Source organism: Macrobrachium rosenbergii, chromosome 9, assembly GCF_040412425.1.
Source record: "Macrobrachium rosenbergii isolate ZJJX-2024 chromosome 9, ASM4041242v1, whole genome shotgun sequence".
Classification (NCBI taxonomy): domain Eukaryota; kingdom Metazoa; phylum Arthropoda; class Malacostraca; order Decapoda; family Palaemonidae; genus Macrobrachium; species Macrobrachium rosenbergii.
In genome coordinates, this window is record NC_089749.1 from 23812662 (window position 1) to 23818316 (window position 5655).

The 5655-nt window shown below is 35.9% G+C and overlaps 1 long non-coding RNA gene across 1 annotated transcript; it reads right to left on the reverse strand.

The window, feature by feature from the left end:
- Positions 1–2309: 2309 nt before the first annotated feature.
- LOC136842092 (uncharacterized) lies at positions 2310–5326 on the reverse strand. Its single transcript, XR_010854166.1, has 3 exons — positions 5190–5326; positions 3384–3600; positions 2310–2579 (listed from the first exon to the last, which is right to left on the reverse strand). It is a non-coding gene; the product is annotated as an uncharacterized lncRNA (long non-coding RNA).
- Between the last annotated feature and the right edge of the window lie 329 nt (positions 5327–5655).

Here is a 5655-nt window from a genome sequence, read left to right on the forward strand (position 1 = left end):
CCTGCCAGACGCCTCTTGCAAGACTACTGTATATGTATGAAAAAAAAAAACTCCCGATAAGACCAACGTTGGGCGAGCTGGTTCCGTTCTCAGCTAACACTCTGTTGGCCGCGAGTTCGAATCTCCGACAGGCCAATGAAGCATAAGAGGAATTTATTTCTGGTGATAGAAATTAATTTCTCGCTATAATGTGGTTCGGATTCCACAATAAACTGTAGGTCCCGTTGCTAAGTAACCAATTGGTTCTTAACCACTTAAAATAAGTCTAATCCTTCGGGCCAGCCCTAGGAGATCTGTTAATCAGCTCAGTGGTCTGGTTAAACCAAGATTACTTAAACTTTTTTCTGTCACTTATTCTCGAGTCTTTAGCTAAATCAATATTCATTTATGGATATGCCAGATGCCAAACCTCTGTTGTGAATAAATCTAGCTAAGTGTCAACCAAAACCTAAGTTTAAAAGTTTACGGTAAAGATCACCTACTTTGGGTAGTGTAAAATATTAAGGTGTTTAACGCCCAGTATAAATTACCGATTAGGCTAGGCTCACGTACCACAGGTTAGACACTTGTTTTGCTGTTGAGTGGAATTGCTGTCGCCTGAAAGGAACCATTGTATAGCAGTCGAATGAAGTCAGTTTTAACAAGACAGCCTGACGCTTGCATTCAAGCCACAGTAGCATCAACGGATCAAAGTATTTCTCATTGTGATGTTATTATCTAAGAGATACATTAAGTCAGATCATTTTGAGAAGAATCGGGTCAATATCTTTCCAAAGCAACTAAAGACTTGCTACCGGTTGCCACTGATTTATATTTCGGACTGAGTTACGCTCAACCCCACACGAGTGTTGAGGGTAATACCGTCCACTCACTGCGACAGTCGAAAGAGTCTTCAGTAATTGGCTCGGCGAAGTATCAACAAGCGTTCTCTATGAATAACCACCTGCCCACACTTAAACCACTGGTTCGCGGTGTGCTCTTTGTGGTACGCGAGAGCCTAGTCTTAACCTTGGCAAAACGCCAACAGACTATATACTGTTTTGCTAACAGATTATATACTGTAAAACTATGGTACTGCTGTTCAGCGTATTTCCTTTTAATTTTGTATTTAAGTTATGGCTACCCTGACACTTAACCCCCTTTAAAAAATACTTACTAGCTTGCATCTCTTTACCTCACTACAGGTAGGTCTAAATTCAAACTTAGAAGAGCACAACACATTAATAGTCAGGCTAGAAATTTTTATCACTAAGTCACCTTCTTTAAAAGGTATTCGACTGATTACTTTAATCCTAGTTCCCAGAAAGCTGGATATTTCATGTTAAGTTTACACCTATAAACTTCTCGTGAATTGCTACATTATCCCTGATACGGGGTGCATTTTGCTATGAGAAAATTGGCACTTCAGTATTTACTATAATACTGGTGCCTAGGAATTTGCTACCTGAATTTGTTTTGTCAGACTGTATGGCAAACAGTCAAATACTGCAGTTTACCAGCGAAACTGTTTTAACTCTTTCGTCAGTCCTACATTGCGTTCATTCGTGATTAAGAATGAAGTCTCATTAATCATCTGCACCATAATTTTTCCTAGAGTATTTATCAACACTAGGTTCAGTACTTTCAGCTCCCTTTTGAATTATCTGGTTTCAAATTATAAGTTTATAAAGGGTAATTACTGCTGTAATTCAACCATAACTTTCTGGGTTCACTGTATACCGTAGATGTAGTTTAAAGTGCAAAACTAAACAGCAAATCAAAGAGGCAAGGAAATGCACGATATTTTAGGTTAATTTTAATTCACAAGCAATCTTACTGCTTGACCATACAATGAACCATACAATGAACAATTTGAAAACCCAGCAATAATTAAACTCAAAACCCAGCAATAATTAAAAACTCAAAACCCAGCAAATAATTAAAACTCAAACCCAGCAATAATTAAAACTCAAAACCCAGCAATAATTAAACTCAAACCCAGCAATAATTAAACTCAAAAACCCAGCAATAATTAAACTCAAACCCAGCAATAATTAAAACTCAAACCCAGCAATAATTAAACTCAAAAAACCCAACAATTAAACTCAAAACCCAGCAATAATTAAACTCAAAACCCAGCAATAATTAAACTCAAAACCCAGCAATAATTAAACTCAAAACCCAGCAATAATTAAACTCAAAACCCAGCAATAATTAAACTCAAAACCCAGCAATAATTAAACTCAAAACCCAGCAATAATTAAACCTAAAACCCAGCACATTAAACTCAAACCCAGCAAATAATTAAACCCAAAACCCAGCACAATTAAACTCAAAACCCAGCAATACTTAAACTCAAACTCCAGCAATAATTAAACTCAAAACCCAGCAATAATTAAACTCAAAACCCAGCAATAATTAAACTCAAAACAAATTACAGTACAAGACAATTAAGGAATAACAAAAAACACCTTAAGCACCTTCACAGTTCTTCTTAGCGTCATGCTCATTCGGCTACTAGTTTTCTTAACTAGTTTCAAGCTATAAGGGCTTCGCAAGCAGGGCAAATGAAGTTTACCAACGCTTCGTTGAGAACTAGCCTGCAATGATAGAAATAACTGAATACTGTTCTACACAACTTAAAATACAGTAAATATTCTTCAAGTACAGTATAAGTACTTTGAATATCAGAAATAATTCAGTTAAATATGAATTTAAGCAACCTTGTCTGTTAAGAGCAACAGTACAGTAAATCTTAGTCAAGCAGCTTACAATTACGTGAAAGTTCAGTAAGGAAGTTTAACTCAAAGTCAAACAGAATTTAAGCTCAAATTTAATAATGGACCAATAAAGTTAAAAAGTATTAACCAATTCAAACTACTCCAGATGTAAGATTTCCAATAAACAGATTTCCAATAAACAAACTTAAAACAGACAGCAACTGTAAATTGCAGATTAAAACCTTTTCTCAAAGTTTCTAATTATGACTTACTGCTTTTTGACTTGTGCAGTATGTGATCATGGCTAGTAGCTTCTGAAAGCTAGCTACCTTACCCAAAATATATGCATTCTAAGATCAGGCCTAGCTAGACAACCACACCCATCCAATTAAAGTATTTCATATGTTACTTAACTAAATTTACAAAATTTAAAGCATTAAATTACTATCATTGGCAACCGGTTACATAACCCATTCCTAGCAGTAGATTTAAGACTTAAGACTACACTAAAGTCCTGGTTAACTAATGTATCTCGTGGAAAATCTAGAAGTTGAAAATATTAAACTAGTAATCTGGGTCTTAATTAAATTCATTACCGGTCTTTTGAATCTAAACGGAACCATTATTTACTTTACTTACAACACAAACTGCACAAGATAAACTAAAAGATTAACAAGTACTCACCGCAAATTTTTTACCTGAAAGAACTGTTTCGTTGAAGCCCACCGCGGTGGGGGTTAAAGTTTAGAAATCAGACCACCCTTATAGTTCCTGAACGAAGACTAGTTCCTGAAGGGGTGGAGGTAAGGGTTTTGAAGTACGATCAAGAGGCTTTTACTTTGGGAAGACCAAGAGCTCCATTCCTCAATCGTCAATCGACGACAACGTAGCCAGATAGTCCCTGAAAGAATCTTATGTTAATCCTGTGCAGTGTTAAAAAATGATTGTAAAAATGAAATCTACGTGCATACGAAGTTAAACCTTAAGACAATTATTCACAGCAGTTGGTGATTTTGTAAATTTGAAAAACCACTGATACGTGTATACTTAAAATTTAATTTATAAAGATACAGTACATGTTGTACAGGATCAAATAGATTACAAAAAACCAGGTTAATAGGAATATTTAAAGTGAATAAAAAACCGAGTTGAAGTTAAAAAAAAATAAGCGGGCCAATATAGCTAGATAAACATTAAGTGATACAACAAAATGAAAATTTCCCACTGGTCCGTTGCGTAGTCTTCCGATGGGATAATTCATCCCATGAAAGTGTCAACGAAGCTTCGCCAATAACAAGGCGAAAGTAAACTGCAAATGAAATTGAAACAGGTTTGAACAGTTCAAATTACAGCAAAACTAACACTATTCGCTTTGCACGGAGACAACCTTGTGAAATACTTAAATTTCAGAAAAATTATTAACAATCTTTATTAGTTTAGATTTACATTAAAGCATCTAAATTTTTATACTTAGAAATTTGAGATATTCAGTCTTATGTTAAATGAATTTAAAACGCATGAGAGTTCCTTGAATGACCGAACTAGTCAATAGTTCAACTTGAAGACTTAAAGGTAGCACTTAAGCAAATTTGTACGTATCCACTTAAAATAACTGGCTTCAAAAGCACTTTAGGGCAAATTTGTTACCTATTTCCAGCAAAGCAGTGACACCGAAAGCAAAGTAGTGACAAATTTCAAGAAAATATTCAAACAAATTTGTACTTAACCACTTCAAGTGAGACAACATAGCAATTTATAGGCAAATTTGTACCTATCCACTTACAGCAAGTTAAAGACTTCAAAGAAAAAAGTATTAGAAAGCTTCATACGTAACTAAAAACAATTGACACCAACAGACTTCAAAAAAGAGCGTTCCAACTTTTGTACGGATCCACTTACAGTAAGGGAGATTTCAAAACTCATCAAATTTGTACCTATCCACTTACAGGAAGCTAGATTTCAAAGAAGCAAGTCCCAGTTTTTGTACGTATCTACTTATAGTTCCTCGTTTGGAGAGTCTATAGAGTTATAGGCTAGCACTTACTAGGCCCGAGTTCTAATCTCGGGGCGAGTAATGAAGAATAAGGGAGTTTATTTCTGGTGATAGAAATTCATTTCTCGTTATGTGGTTCGGATTACACAAAAAGCTGTAGGACCTGTTGCTAAGTAGCCAAATAGTTCTTAACACGTAAAAGATCCTTCGAGCCAGCCCTAGGAGAGCCGTTAATCAGCTCAGTGGTCTGGTAAAACAAAGATTTTCTTTTAACTTAGAACTCAAAAAAAACCTTCCAACGAATTTGTACGTATCCTTGGAGCAGTTTTGTTATAAGTTTTAAGCAGCTAGATCACCAGATAGGGGAACCTTGACAGCCATTAAGGTTAATAACCCGACACCACCACCAAACAATACGCCTATAACACCAAAACTCATACCCATAACATTCCACTAACACTTAAATATCCTGAAATCTCCAATAAGAAAAAACTCACCTTAACGAAAACTGTAAAGTCTTCACAATGACTAGACGACATTTCACAAAGAAAGAAGGATGACTGAACTTACTAACTGTTCATATACCCTGAAAACTACTTTGGTGATCCCCTCCCACTCCCCCAAAACCACCAGCCACGACCGAGCCATGGACAATGGACTACTGGATCAGCAAAGGAGGCGATTCACACCCGTTTTCTTTCTACTAATTTACAGCCAAGGACACTGGAAGAGACAGCTGAAGGGGGAGAGAGAGAGAGAGAGAGAGAGAGAGAGAGAGAGAGAGAGAAATAGAAGTTACCGCTTATACTGAATATTACAAAGGTTTGATGTTAGTGGTGTATTTAACACACGCGCGCGTACACATGCACACATACATACTGTACATAAAACACACGCACTCATGTATATATGTATATAATTTTCTATTGGTGCTGGATGGAGAACTATATATATATATATATA